The sequence below is a fragment of the Arachis stenosperma genome, chromosome 9 (genome assembly GCF_014773155.1).
Source record: "Arachis stenosperma cultivar V10309 chromosome 9, arast.V10309.gnm1.PFL2, whole genome shotgun sequence".
Taxonomy (NCBI): domain Eukaryota; kingdom Viridiplantae; phylum Streptophyta; class Magnoliopsida; order Fabales; family Fabaceae; genus Arachis; species Arachis stenosperma.
Window position 1 is genome coordinate 61,905,300 of NC_080385.1, and position 16,395 is coordinate 61,921,694.

At 44.9% G+C, this 16,395-nt stretch overlaps 1 non-coding gene across 1 annotated transcript; it reads right to left on the reverse strand.

The window, feature by feature from the left end:
* Positions 1-5,395: 5,395 nt before the first annotated feature.
* LOC130953831 (small nucleolar RNA R71) lies at positions 5,396-5,503 on the reverse strand. Its single transcript, XR_009075991.1, has one exon. It is a non-coding gene; the product is annotated as a small nucleolar RNA R71 (small nucleolar RNA).
* Positions 5,504-16,395: the final 10,892 nt, after the last annotated feature.

Sequence of the window (16,395 nt, forward strand, 5' to 3'; positions counted from 1 at the left end):
GTTGTTGGAGTTTTTCATTGATCCAATATGTGAGAGAAGAGTTTGTAAAGTAGAAGTCAAAACATTCATAGTGGCATTAATATTATTCTCCATAGCCTGTTGTCTTCGATCAATGGCTTGTAGTAATTCATCATTAGGAGATGAAGAGGGGCAAGTGGTCTGAGAAGTCTGCTGAGAGGCTTGAGGTTGTCTTAAATGAGGTACTCTATAGGACTGAGTCTGATTCTGCTGCCTGAAATTGTTATTGTTATTCCACCTCTGATTTCCATTGTTATCTCTGCCTCCTCTATTAGAATTGTCCCTCCAACCTTAGTTAGAATTGTCTCTCCAGCCTTGGTTAGAGTTATCCTGCAATCCTTGGTTATAGTTGCCACCTTGATTGTACCCTTGATTGGGGCGGTCATGAAAGTTGTGAGTGGCTGCTACAGTGTTGTCTTCTGGTTAGAGCTGCGGACACTCATCGGTATAGTGACTGTAATCTGCACAGATTCTGCACACTCTTTATGGAACTAAATGCTGGCTGTGCTGTGGTGGAGAAGGCTGAACTAGCTGAGGTTGTTATTGATTCAGTTGCATCTGCTTCAGCAAGTTAGTCATTTCACATAGACTCTGGGCTATAGCAGTAGTCTTTGTATTAGTGGATACTTTCGCAATAGCTCTTGACCGACTTTGTCTCTGCCTATGATTCCTAGTAGAGTAAGCTAAGTCTCTGATCAATTGCCATGCTTCGTTCGTAGTCTTGTACTTTTTCATAGAACCATTGCAAGCACCTTCCAGTGTGGTCCTATCTTGAGATTTCAAACCCTGTGTAAAGTAACCGAGCAAAACTATCTTGTCAATCATGTGACGGGGACATGCGTCTCGAAGAGTATTGAAGCGTTCCAAGTATTTATAGAGGGTCTCAGATTCATCATGAACGATCATAGACATGTCCTTCCTCAGCTTATCGACAACTTCAGCTGGGAAAAATTTATCCAGAAATTCTCTCCTAAGTGTATCCCAGTTGGAAACAGTTTCTCGGGGCTGAGTGTAGTACCACTCTCTTGCCTTTCCCTCCAGAGAAAACGGGAAGGCTTTCAATAGAATAGAGATTTCATCAGCGCCATCACGCTTAACAGTAGAGCAAGCGGTTTGGAAATCTCTAAGATGCTTGATAGGCTCTTGAGCAGATAAGCCATGAAATTTGGGCATCAAGTTGAGTAGTGAAGATTTTATTTCAAAATCTACAGCTACTGCTAGGTGGTGCGCCTGGAATGGTTGGAGCGTAAAATCAGGGGCTCCTTCCTCCTGGATAGTAACTCTTTTGGGCGCTGCCATGTCACCTGCACGTAAATGAACTGGATCAGTAGAAAGGGGGTTTGTTTCTTCCTTAGATGACGGTTCAGGTTCGTCCTCAAAGAGGAGTCGCCTACGCTGAGCTTGCCTTATATGTGAAAGAGTTCTTTCAATCTCAAGGTCAAATGCTGGCAAGCTTGGATCAGGAAGTGAACGCGTCATTTAACGAAAGAAACGTACAGTTCATAGTGATAGAATGAAAAGAAAAAAATTGCAATGAAAATAAATACCAATCAATAAATTAACACACTGTTGCAACTCCCCGGCAACGGCGCCAAAAATTGATGCGGCGGAAATTGGTGAATGAAAAATTATTAAAATGTGTACGTTGCAAGTATAGTTCTTAACTCACCAGAAATCCACTTATCAATTTAGAAAGGTGTCACAGAAATTTAAATTTTAAATACTGGGACTATGAATCCCAGGTCGTTGATGAGCGGATAATTTGTACGCTTTTTGGCATTGTTTTTAGTATGTTTTTAGTATGATCTAGTTAGTTTTTAGTATATTTTTATTAGTTTTTAGTTAAAATTCACTTTTCTGGACTTTACTATGAGTTTGTGTGTTTTTCTGTGATTTTAGGTATTTTCTGGCTGAAATTGAGGGACCTGAGCAAAAATCTGATTCAGAGACTGAAAAGGACTACAGATGCTGTTGGATTCTGACCTCCCTGCACTCGAAGTGGATTTTCTGGAGCTACAGAAGCCCAATTGGCGCGCTCTCAACGGCGTTGGAAAGTAGACATCCTGGGCTTTCCAGAAATATACGATAGTCCATACTTTGCCCAAGATTTGATGGCCCAAACCGGCGTTCAAAGTCACCTTTAGAATTTCTAGCGTTAAACGCCGGAACTGGCATCAAAATGGGAGTTAAACGCCCAAACTGGCATAAAAGCTGGCGTTTAACTCCAAGAAGAGTCTCTACACGAAAATGCTTCATTGCTCAGCCCAAGCACATACCAAGTGGGCCCGGAAGTGGATTTCTATGTCATTTACTCATCCTTGTAAACCTTAGGCTACTAGTTTTCTATAAGTAGGACCTTTTACTATTGTATTTTCATCTTTTGATCACTTTAGATCTCTAGATCATCTTTGGACATCTAGTTCTTAGATCATTGGGAGGCTGGCCTCACGGCCATGCCTACACCTTGTTCTTATGTATTTTCAACGGTGGAGTTTCTACACACCATAGATTAAGGTGTGGAGCTCTGCTGTACCTCGAGTATTAATGCAATTACTATTGTTCTTCTATTCAATTCAGCTTGTTCTTGTTCCAAGATATCACTTGTTCTTCAACTTGATGAATGTGATGATCCGTGACACTCATCATCATTCTCACCTATGAACGTGTGACTGACAACCACCTCCGTTCTACCTTCGATTGGGTGAATATCTCTTGGATTCCTGATACACGATGCATGGTTGATCGCCTGACAACCGAGCGCTCGCCTGACAACCGAGCCAGCCATTCCGTGAGATCAGAGTCTTCGTGGTATAGGCAAGAACTGATGGCGGCATTCAAGAGAATCCGGAAGGTCTAACCTTGTCTGTGGTATTCTGAGTAGGATTCAATGATTGAATGACTGTGACGTACTTCAAACTCCTGAGGGCGGGGCGTTAGTGACAGACGCAAAAGAATCACTAGATTCTATTCCGGCCTGATTGAGAACCGACAGATGGATATCCGTGCCGTGACAGGGTGCGTTGAACATTTCCACTGAGAGGATGGGAGGTAGCCACTGACAACGGTGAAACCCTTGCATAAGCTTGCCATGGAAAGGAGTAAGAAGGATTGGATGAAGACGGTAGGAAAGCAGAGAGACGGAAGGGATCAAGCATCTTCATACGCTTATCTGAAATTCCTACCAATGAATTGCATAAGTACCTCTATCTTTATCTTTATGTTCTATTCATCATCTATACCCATTTGAGTCTGCCTGACTAAGATTTACAAGGTGACCATAGCTTGCTTCATACCAACAATCTCCGTGGGATCGACCCTTACTCGCGTAAGGTTTATTACTTGGACGACCCAGTGCACTTGCTGGTTAGTTGTGCGGAGTTGTGATAGAGAGTTGAGATTGCAATGAGCGTACCATGTTGATGGCGCCATTGATGATCACAATTTCGTGCACCAAGTTTTTGGCGCCGTTGCCGGGGATTGTTTCGTGTATGGACAACTGACGGTTCATCTTGTTGCTTAGATTAGGTATTTTTCAGAATTCTTATGAATGAGTTCTAGAGTTTCATGATGATCTGTTGAAGTCTGGCTGGCTGTGAAGCCATGTCTAATCTTATTGGACCGAGGTTTGAACTGATCATCACAAGAGCTTGTTGATCTCTATCAATCTTGCTATTGGAGCAATGATCTGCTAAGGCTTGGCTGGCCATTGGCCATGTCTAGTGTTTTGGACCGAAGCTTTCTTTGAAGGCTTGGCTGGCAGTGAAGCCATGTCTAATTCCTGGACCGGAGTCTTAGACTAGCATTGCAATGATTCCTGGAATCCAAATTAAGAATTCTGAACCCTTTATTTTCTATTTCCATATAATTTTCGAAAAAATCCAAAAAAAAATTTCAAAATCATAAAAACCAAAAATATTTTATGTTTCTTGTTTGAGTCTAGTGTCTAATTTTAAGTTTGGTGTCTTGCATGCATTGTTTATTTGATCTTGGTTCTATTTTCAAGTCAATAGTACAGGGAACTGAAGATTCAGAACATGCAGCAAAGGAATTACACAGAAAAAGCTGGGTGTTCAAAACGCCCAGTGAAGAAGGACAGACTGGCGTTTAAACGCCAGCCAGGGTGCTTGGTTGGGCGTTTAACGCCCAAAAAGGTAGTGCATTGGGTGTTAAACGCCAGAATGTGCACCATTCTGGGCGTTTAACGCCAAGATGGCACAAGGGGGAGGATTTTGTTTTCAATCAATTTTTTTTTTCAAGTTTTCAAAGTTTTTCAAAATCAAATCTTTTTCAAAATCAATTTCTTTCCTTTTCCAAAGATACTTGCTAACAATTAATGATTTGATTGAACAATTCAAGTATGTTGCCTTTTCTGTTGAGAAAGGTTTAATGTTTGAATCATATCTTTTCTTGTTAGGCAAGTCATTAATTTTTAAAATCATATCTTTTCAATCATATCTTTTTTTTAAAACCATAACTTTTCAATCAAATCTTTTTAATCACATCTTTTTCAAAAATAGTTTTCAATCATATTTTTTTCAAAATCTTTTTCAAAAAAATCACTTGATTTCTTTCCCACTTTTAGTTTTCGAAAATTATGAATCAATTTTTCAAAATGTTTTCAAAATATCTCACTTAATTTTCAAAAATTTCTTCCTCCCTTCTCACATCCTTCTATTTATGGAGTACCACTCCTCCTCAATGCACAATTCGAACTCTATCTGACTAAGTTCGAATTCTTCTACCTCTTCCTTCTAATTTTCTTTTTCTCTGACACCTCAAGGAATCTCTATACTGTGACATAGAGGATTCCATATTTTCTTGTTCTTTTCTCTTTCATATGAGCAGGAACAAAGACAAAAGCATTCTTGTTGAAGCTGACCCTGAACCTGAAAGGACCTTGAAGCGAAAGCTAAGAGAAGCTAAGGCACAACTCTCTGTAGAGGACCTAACAGAAATCTTCAAAGAAGAAGGCATGGCAGCCGAAAACAACAACAATGCAAACAATGCAAGGAAGGTGCTGGGTGACTTTACTGCACCTACTCCCGACTTCTATAGGAGAAGCATCTCTATCCCTGCCATTGGAGCAAACAACTTTGAGCTTAAGCCTCAATTAGTTTCTCTAATGCAACAGAATTGCAAGTTCCATGGACTTCCATTGGAAGATCCTCATCAGTTCTTAGCTGAATTCTTGCAAATCTGTGACACTGTCAAGACTAATGGGGTTGACCCTGAGGTCTACAGACTTATGCTATTCCCTTTTGCTGTAAGAGACAGAGCTAGGACATGGTTGGACTCACAACCTAAAGAAAGCCTGGACTCATGGGAAAAGCTAGTCAATGCCTTCTTGGCAAAGTTCTTTCCACCTCAAAAATTGAGTAAGCTTAGAGTGGAAGTCCAAACCTTCAGACAGAAGGATGGAGAATCCCTCTATGAAGCTTGGGAAAGATACAAACAATTGATCAGAAAATGTCCTTCTGACATGCTTTCTGAATGGAGCATCATAGGTATTGTTCATACCCTGACCGAGCTCTCCTAAACTCGGCCACCCCACCAAAGGTCCGACCTCGTCCTAAAGGCCCACACCTGAGGTCGGACCTCGGACCAATAGAGGGAAAAGGCCCATCAAGAGGAGCGAAGCCCAAAACCTAAAGGCCGAAAAGGCCTAGGAAAGGCGGTTCCACAGAGATAAAGATAAAACTCCCAAAAGATAAGATAAGATAAGAATATCTTATCCAGGGATGATCACAGCCAACTACTATAAATACACTGGAGCACCCAGGTATAACTCATACTCTAATTCTACTTGATATCTGCTTGGACCCATGCTAACTTAAGCATCGGAGTGTCATTGCAGGTACAACCCCCCGCCGTTCAGCACACCAAGCTCGGGTCACAGACCCCCACCTCGGGCCTTGCCAGACGACCGAGCTGCACGTTTCAGGTAACCCTCGGAACATTGGCGCCGTTGCCGGGGAACCTGGAAGTCATCCATGGCGGACGACCCTCCCAACAATAACCACGCTACATCAGAACAAGAAGAGGAAGTTGACACCGGAGAACGGCCGGACAGCCCTCTATCACCACGCACTCCAGGGGGAAACAAACAGAATCGCCCAAAGACATCACTCCTAGACAAAGATCCACAAAATCCCGAAAAAGAAAAGAGTTCGGAGATTCTGGAAACAGTTCGGGCACAACAAGACCGGCTGAAACGACTCGAAGAGGACATAAAAAAGCAGAAGGAAACTGAACAAGATCTGAGAAGGGAGGCTCGCAAGCGCAGAGAATTAGAAGAAAAACTGCGGAGAATAGAAGCCAACCTGAAAGACCGGACGGAACGAGGCACCACCCCCGAAAACAATCATGACCCCTTCACACAAGAGATCATGAAGGAGAAAGTACCACGAAACTTCAAACCACCAGATATGGACCTCTACGACGGCACCACCGATCCAAGTCACCACCTCAGCAACTTTAGAAGCAGAATGTACCTCGTCGACGCCTCCGACGCAATTCGGTGCAAAGCCTTCCCCACCACCCTCACCAAGTCAGCCATGAAGTGGTTCGACAACCTACCACCAGGGTCAATCTCCAGCTTTGAGGACCTGACCAAAAAATTCTTAACAAGGTTCTCTATTCAAAAAGATAAGGCAAAACATGCCCCCAGTCTACTCGGGATCAAACAAGGCAACCAAGAAACCCTCCGAGAATACATGGAGCGATTCAACAAAGCCTGCCTGGACATACAACACTTGCTCACTGAAGCAGCCATCATGGGACTAGCAAACGGCCTAAAAGAAGGACCGTTTAGCCAATCCCTATCCAAACGATACCCGACCTCCTTATACGAGGTGCAAGAGCGAGCAGAAAAATATATCAACATGGAGGAAACCTCCCAGCTAAGAGACTCTTCCAGGAAAGAGTCAACCCACTCATTCCGAGATCGAGATCGGGAACAGAAAAAGAAAGAAGAATCCAGCTCGGACAAGCCGCGGAAGTACCACAGCTACACTCCACTCCGAGTCTCCCTGGTAGACGTCTACAGAGAAGTATGCCGCACCGAGAAGATCCCACCACCCAGACCTCTGAAGCACAAAAGAGCAGGAAAAGATCGGTCCGAGTACTGTGAATATCACAGACTCTACGGTCATTCTACTAACGACTGCCACGACCTAAAGAATGTTATAGAAAAGCTAGCCAGAGAGGGAAAACTCGACAGATACATAGCTGAGAAAGGAGAAGAAACCAGGAAGAGAAGGCGGGGAGATAACGAAGATCGGGCCGAACAAACACGAACCCCAGAAAGGCACGTACACATGATAAACGGAGGTTTCGCAGGCGGAGGGACATCCAGATCCTCACGAAAGAGACACCTCAAAGAGGTCTACCACGTCCGAGAAGACGGCCCCTTACCCGAGTTACCTACTATCTCCTTTACCCGAGAAGACGCTCTTGGAATAATACCCGGACACGACGATCCTATGGTGATCACCATCATCCTAGCAAACGCCAACCTACACCGAACCTTGATCGACCAAGGAAGTTCGGCAGATATCCTATTCAAAACAGCCTTCGACAAGCTCGGACTTGAAGAAAAAGAGCTAAAAGCCTATCCCACCGACCTGTTTGGACTAGGAGATACCCCGATCCGTCCCTTGGGATACATCTCGTTACACACTACCTTTGGAAAGGGCGAACAAACCAAAACATTAAATATCGACTACATTGTAGTCAACGTCACTTCGGCATACAACGCCCTCATCGGACGACCAACCTTAAACAGACTAGCAGCTATAGTCTCGACCCCACACCTCTGTATGAAGTTCCCTACCGCAAAGGGGATCGCTACCCTAAAAGGCGACCAAAAACTAGCACGACGATGCTACAACGAAAGTCTAAGCCTAAAAGGGAAAGAGGTCAACACAATAGAGCTCGGGCGAGTCCAGGCCCGAGAAGATCTTCGGCCACAACCAGAAGGAGAAACCGAAAAGATTCAAATCGGGAACACACCCGAGAAAGTAACAAACGTAGGGGCAAACCTCGAAGCAGGCCTAAAGGAGGAACTCACAACCCTCTTAAGGGAGAATTCCGACCTCTTCGCCTGGAAAGCCTCCGATATGCCAGGCATAAGCCCCGACCTAATGTGCCATAAGCTATCAGTATACCCGGGATCCCGACCTGTCCAACAAAGACGCAGGAAGCTCGGGCCCGAACGCATGCAAGCAATAGAAGAACAAGTACAAGCACTACTAGATGCAGGGTTCATAAGGGAAGTAAAATACCCCCTATGGCTCGCAAATGTGGTCCTAGTAAAGAAGCCCAATGGAAAATGGAGGATGTGCGTCGACTACACGGATCTCAACAAAGCCTGCCCCAAAGATCCATACCCACTACCAAACATCGACGCCTTAGTCGATGCAGCTTCGGGCTACAGATACCTCTCCTTCATGGATGCATACTCGGGATACAATCAAATCCCGATGTATGGACCTGACCAAGAAAAGACCTCGTTCATAACCCCAAAGGCAAACTACTGTTACGTAGTAATGCCCTTCGGGCTGAAGAACGCAGGGGCAACCTACCAGAGGCTAATGAACAAAGTATTCTCAGAACACATCGGGCTACAGCTAGAGGTGTACGTCGACGACATGCTGGTAAAGACACAAGAAGACAAAAACTTGGTGGCCGACCTCAGCAGTATCTTCGACACCCTCAGGAAACACAACATGAGACTTAACCCGACAAAGTGCACCTTTGCCGCGGAAGCCGGAAAATTCTTAGGCTTCATGCTGACTCAAAGAGGCATCGAAGCAAACCCGGACAAATGCCAAGCAATACTCAATATGAAAAGCCCGACGTGTGTCAAAGAAGTACAACAACTGAATGGAAGGCTAGCCGCCCTATCAAGATTCTTGGCAGGATCAGCGATAAGATCACTACCTCTCTACTCACTCCTAAAGAAAGGGAAACCCTTCTCATGGACCCCGGAGTGCGAAAAGGCCTTCCAAGAATTCAAGGAATTCCTCGGGCAGCCACCAATCCTAACCCGACCTCTAAAAGGGGAAGAGCTCGTGCTATACCTCTCGGTCGGACATCGGGCAGTCGCCTCGGCGCTAATACGAGAAAATGAACAGGGGCAACACCCCATATACTTCGTAAGCAAAGCGCTACAAGGGGCCGAATTAAACTATCAGAAAATAGAGAAATTCGCCTATGCACTAGTATTCGCAGCTCGAAGACTCCGCCCCTACTTTCAAGCTCACACCATCAAAGTCCGGACAAACCAACCCATGAGACACATCCTACAGAAGACAGACATGGCAGGACGAATCCTACGATGGGCGGTGGAACTGTCCGAGTTCGACCTCCACTATGAAGCCCGGACTGCTGTAAGATCTCAATATCTAGCCGACTTCGTCGCGGAATACACTGAGACCCCAGGAACCCCACTCTCATGGAATCTGTATGTCGACGGGTCCTCAAACAAAACAGGAAGCGGAGCCGGTGTTATACTCGAAAGCGATCAAGGAACACGGATAGAGCTATCCCTAAAATTCGAGTTCCAGGCCTCAAACAACCAAGCTGAATACGAGGCCCTACTAGCAGGACTAAAGCTAGCCGAAGAGGTCGGAGCCAAGAGAATCACGATCTTCAGTGACTCCCAGGTCGTTACCTCACAAGTAAATGGAAGCTACCAGGCCAAAGACCCTACTATGAAAAAATACCTGGACCAAACACAGGCGCAATTACGACACTTCCCGGAAATACAAATCCAGCACATACCTCGGAGCAAAATGCTCGGGCAGACGCCCTCTCAAAACTTGCTAGCACCAAGCCCGGAGGGAACAACAGAAGTCTCCTCCAAGAAACTCTACAATCTCCGTCCGTGTTAAGGGAAGAAGAAATACTAAACATATCCGACCAACAACAAGGATGGATGACCCCCATACTCAGCTACCTGAAGTCGGGAACTCTCCCCGCCGAAAGAAGAGAAGCTAAAAGGCTTACAAAGGACGCCCAGAATTATACACTAATCCACGACGTATTATACAGAAGAGGATTCTCAAACCCCCTCCTGAGGTGCGTCCCGACCTCAGAAACAAAGAGCGTCCTCGAAGAAGTCCACGAAGGCATGTGTGGGAACCATCTCGGAGCTCGGGCCCTATCCAAGAAAATAGTCAGAGCCGGACTCTACTGGCCGACCTTGCAAAGAGACGCAGCGGAGTTTGTGAAAATATGCCCCCCCTGCCAAAAGCATGCCAATTTTCACAAAGCACCACCCGAAGACCTCATAAGCATCACTGCACCATGGCCCTTCGCAAAGTGGGGACTCGACCTACTCGGCCCGTTCCCACAAGGACCGGGGCAAGTCAAATACCTCATAGTAGGGGTCGACTACTTCACAAAGTGGATCGAAGCTGAACCCTTAGCCACTATTACGGCTCAGAAAAGCCGTAAATTCCTATACAAAAACATTGTCACGAGGTTCGGAGTCCCCTACTCCATCACAACGGACAATGGAACACAGTTCACAGACACAAGTTTTCAGAACTTAGTGGCCGAGCTAAAAATCAAACAGCAGTTCACGTCGGTCGAACACCCACAAGCCAATGGACAAGCAGAGGCTGCAAATAAAGTCATCTTGGCCGGATTAAAACGAAAACTCCAAGAGGCCAAAGGGGCATGGGCCGACGAACTCCCCCAGGTATTATGGGCATATCGGACAACCCCACACTCTACAACGGGAGAATCCCCATTCCGACTAGCTTACGGAATGGAAGCAATGATTCCCGTCGAAATAGACGAAGGATCACCCAGAGCCATCTTCTACAACGAAGAAGGCAACACTCAGGCACAAAGGGAAGAACTCGACCTCCTCCCCGAAGTCCGAGAAAGAACCCGAATCAGAGAAGAAGCCTTAAAACGGCGAACGGCCCTCAGATACAACCAAAAGGTAATAAAGCGAAGCTTCTCCACTCACGACCTGATTTTAATCCGAAATGACATCGGAACACAAAAGTCGGGAGAAGGAAAACTAGCCGCAAATTGGAAGGGGCCCTACAAGGTAACAGAAGTCTTAGGGACAGGCTACTACAAGATCTCCGACCTAGAAGGCAATGAGCTGCCCAGAGCCTGGCACGCCTGTAACCTAAGACGGTACTACAGCTAGAAAAACTTAACCCGAGGTGTACTCTTTTTCCCTACGAGGGTTTTTTAACGAGACACCCGGTTAAGTAGGACACCCGACCTAGTCAATGGGGTAAACACTTTGTAAATACTCTTCTTTTTTAAATACTAATCAAATTTCTTTATTTTCTCTTCTTCGTGATGAAGTATATCCTAGAAAAGTACCCCACCAAGGCGCATTAATTTATGCTCGGCAAAACGCAAAAAATTATTTGCCAAAGGCCATACAAGGTCGGCAAAGATAAAGCGACGAGGTTCAAATTAATGTGAGAAGTTATAAAAGTAACTCTGAAATGGCTCGAAAAAGCCGAATAGAAAAGAAGTTACAAAAATAACTTAAAAAAAGGCCGACCAAACGAACGAAGTCGGACCTGACTAAAGGAGGTACTCAAGGATCCCGAAGTCCGAGAACAAACTCGGACCCAAGAAAGAAGCCTTAAAACGGCAAAGAACTAGGACTTCGAGAAAACGCTAGCTAAAAAGTTGTTACCCAAAAACAACTAAAAAGCAAAAAAGCGAAAACGAGAAGTCACAACGCTAGCTAAAAAGTTGTTACCCAAAAACAACTAAAAAGCAAAAAAGCGAAGACAAGAAGTCACAACGCTAGCTAAAAAGTTGTTACCCAAAAACAACTAAAAAGCAAAAAAGCGAAGACAAGAAGTCACAACGCTAGCTAAAAAGTTGTTACCCAAAAACAACTAAAAAGCAAAAAAGCGAAGACAAGAAGTCACAACGCTAGCTAAAAAGTTGTTACCCAAAAACAACTAAAAAGCAAAAAAGCGAAGACAAGAAGTCACAACGCTAGCTAAAAAGTTGTTACCCAAAAACAACTAAAAAGCAAAAAGCGAAGACAAGAAGTCACAACGCTAGCTAAAAAGTTGTTACCCAAAAACAACTACAAAGCAAAAAGCGAAGACAAGAAGTCACAACGCTAGCTAAAAAGTTGTTACCCAAAAACAACTAAAAAGCAAAAAAGCGAAGACAAGAAGTCACAACGCTAGCTAAAAAGTTGTTACCCGAGAACAACTAAAAAGCAAAAAAGCGAAAACGAGAAGTCAAAACGCTAGCTAAAAAGTTGTTACCCGAAAACAACTAAAAAGCACAAAAGCGGAAACAAAAGCCAAAAACGCGGACAAAGCTACAAATCTCAAAGCGCTAGCCAAAAAGTTGTTATCCAAAAACAAACTAGAAGGCATAAAAGCGGAACGAAAAAGCCAAAACACAAAAGCATGGCATAATAAAAGCTACAGAGTAGCTAAAGAAGAAAAGATGTCCAACATGTTTGCAGAACACATCCAAAAACAAAGAAGCCCACAGGCCGGGCCAACCACCAAAAATAAAGATCACAGAGGACCAATGGAATACTTTCCAGTCTCCGCATCAAAAACAGAAACTGGGACTGCGTCGACAGCACCATCCCGACTCGAAACCTGCACACCGGACCTATCCTCAGCCAAAGGTGAAGTCGGGTTCACAACCGGTACCTCGGGGTCGGACACTGGAGCCTTGGGGTCGGACACCGGAGCCTCGTCATCGGCCGGAGCAGGAACGATCTTTCCCTCCACAACCACGTTCTCCGTGCTAAACAAGCTTAGATCCAGGTCGGGAGCAAGAACCCGGACCTGATCCCTCAGATTCACAAACATAGCATCCATACCCTTGGCCACATTGTCCTCCAGCTCATAAAAATCATCCTGAGCAGACTGCAATTTCTCCTTCGTCTCCACAAGCTCGGCGTACAGCTTAGTGTAGTTCTCCGTCGCCACCCTCGCCATCTCCTCAGACGTCCTCGCCGCCGCCACAGCCGCAATAGCCCTAGCCTTCTCTCCCTCCAAAGACTCCTCCAGCTCAGTAATCCTAGCGTCCTTCAGCTGACTAATCTTATCAAGCTCGGACCGTGCCTTCTCAAGTCGGGAGCTGGTCGCCCCAAGGGGAGCTTTCTTGAACTCCCGAGCAATGGCGGCATGAAGACTAGCCATCCGAACACAGCTCCGTGCCATATACTGAAAGTGATGCTCCATGGACGCATCGTCAGTAGAAATAAAAGTCTCGGGGAGAATGTGCTGCTCAACCCAACCAAGAGCGTCGAAATCCTTGTCATTAAAGCCGGCAGGCTCTCGGGAGGTCTTCTGTTTCTTGGGGGGAGGACCCGAGGTCGAGGACGGGGAAAGCTGACCGGGTCCGGAGGACGGAGGATCCTGAGTTATAGCTCGGAACTGAGGGGTTGGAATGGTCTTCGACCGAGTTTGAACACCCACGGTAGTCTTCTGCGGGGAAGGTCGGGCAGAAGCCTCAGCCTCAATATTCCGAGCTGCAGCGGACTTTTTCGACCGACGAAGAAACTTCATAGAATCAGCCTGAGAAGACATCTCTGCAGAAACAAAAGAAAAAGACTATCACAAACAGAAAAACCATAACGAAGCCAAAATACGAAAAAGGAAATCTCAAAGAGAGGTCGGGAACTACCTAACTCGGAACGGAGAAGGCTTGGATCTCCCAACATTTTCTTCGTATCCAAGTGAGGCGCCCGACCCCATAGACTGCTCAACACACCAACAAAAGCCTGTTCCACCTCATCTAAACTCTCGAAAGTGTACTTAACCGACACTACATTCTCCTGCCAGCAAAGAGGAAAAGAAGGCTCCCCACTCTCATCTAGAAAGAAAGGTCGGACATCTCCAGCAGCCCGGACCTTGAAATAGTAGTTCTTAAAATCATGAAAAGACTCATCATACAAGGTACAAAACTTCTTTCCGGCGGTTGCCCTAAAGGAAACCCAAGACACCTTCCCTCCACCCGACCCCGGCTTCGTCAACACAAACAAATAAGAAAAAAGGGAAACAGAAGGGGAGACACCCAAAATCTGACACAGAAGTTGAAACAGCTTTAAAAATGCCCAGGAGTTAGGATGGAGCTGCGAAGGGGCAAGATTACAAGACCAAAGGACCTCGGATTCTAAGTCGGTGAAAGGAAGTCGGACACCTAGCTTAGAAAAGAAACAATCGTAAGCATAGAAGAAAAGTTTCTCGGAACTCTCTAAAGGCGGGAAACATACCCTCTCCTCGGACTCCGGGGCTACTAGCTCATAATCTCGCTCAGACTCCCTGTTCTCACAAATACTACACTCCCTACGGAACCTAATCAAGTACTCAGAATCTACAACAGACGGGACCCTTAGAGGAGCAGGATCTACCCAACCTAGACCACTCGGAATCTTGGTCGACATTGCTTGAAATACCTTTCGAGACATAAAAAATCTTGCCTACAAAGAAAGAATACAACAGCAAGGCAAAAATCACACAAAGGCAGAAAAAACCCATTTCAGCAGAAACAAGAAAATAAAGTTCTTTTAAGGAAAATACAGCAAATAGGCAAAGTAATCAGAGAAAAGAGCCCCCATCACACAACATGCAAACAAACAGTGGCGGCACCTCTTTCCGGGGCAACCCAAACATAGAAGAAAAAGAAACAGAAGCACACGTACACAGCAAAAGTGAAAGACAAACCTGGAAAGAAAGGAAAGAAGACGGCGAGCTCCAAACGCAAAGAGAGCAAGAACGGCGGCGAAGAAGAAACTCCGAAAAAGCGCACAAAAAGAACAGAGAGATGATGAAAGGACTCGAAAGAAAAGTGGTGAAAAACTCAGAAAAAGAAAGGAATAAAAACAAAAGAAAAAAGGGGCAAATATATAAATGCCTCCACAGAGCGCCGCACGGAAATCGAGGAAGAAACGGTAACAGGCAATAAATGCTGAAACGACCGTTTTTCAAATTTCAAAACTACTATGTCCGAGCTCGACCCCTCCAGAGGACGAACTCAGGCAGGGGCACTGTTCATACCCTGACCGAGCTCTCCTAAACTCGGCCACCCCACCAAAGGTCCGACCTCGTCCTAAAGGCCCACACCTGAGGTCGGACCTCGGACCAATAGAGGGAAAAGGCCCATCAAGAGGAGCGAAGCCCAAAACCTAAAGGCCGAAAAGGCCTAGGAAAGGCGGTTCCACAGAGATAAAGATAAAACTCCCAAAAGATAAGATAAGATAAGAATATCTTATCCAGGGATGATCACAGCCAACTACTATAAATACACTGGAGCACCCAGGTATAACTCATACTCTAATTCTACTTGATATCTGCTTGGACCCATGCTAACTTAAGCATCGGAGTGTCATTGCAGGTACAACCCCCCGCCGTTCAGCACACCAAGCTCGGGTCACAGACCCCCACCTCGGGCCTTGCCAGACGACCGAGCTGCACGTTTCAGGTAACCCTCGGAACAGGTATTTTCTATGATGGTCTCTCTGAACTGTCCAAGATGTCTTTGGATAGCTCTGCTGGAGGATCTCTTCATCTGAAGAAGACGCCTACAGAAGCTCAAGAACTAATTGAAATGGTTGCAAATAACCAATTCATGTACACTTCTGAAAGGAATCCTGTGAACAATGGGACAAATCAGAAGAAAGGAGTTCTTGAGATTGATACTCTGAATGTCATATTGGCTCAGAACAAAATATTGACTCAGCAAGTCAATATGATTTCTCAAAGTCTGTCTGGAATGCAAAATGCGCCAAGCAGTACTAAGGATGCTTCATCTGAAGAAGAAGCTTATGATCTTGAGAACCCTTCAATGGAAGAGGTGAATTATGATGGGTTTATTTTTGGTGGAGACAAGAATCTCTCCCAAAACAACACCAATCTAACCGGCAAGTGCACCGGGTCGCATCAAGTAATAAAAACTCACGGGAGTGAGGTCGATCCCACAGGGATTGATGGATCAAGCAACTTTAGTGGGTGATTAGTTTAGTCAAGCTAACATTGAGTGAATTGTGTGAAGTTGAGCAACAGAAGGTAAAAATTGCAATGAATTTAAATTGCAGAAAGTAAATGGAACTGAAACTTAAAGAGCAAGAAATGTAAATTGCAAGAATCTTAAATTGCAAGAAATTTAAATTGCATGAAATTGTAAAGGGAATTAGGAATTGGATTTGCAGAATTTAAACAAGGAGAAGTTAAATTGCAACAAGCAGAGAAGTAAAAGATGGATTCGATTGATTCGGAATCAAAACAGAAATGTAAATAAACATGAAAAGTAATAAACAGAGAATGTAAAATTGAAATTAAGATCTCAGGACCCAAGAGACTAGATATCCAAGTCTAGATCTCAATGCCTTCCTAGATCCAACAAGAGCAA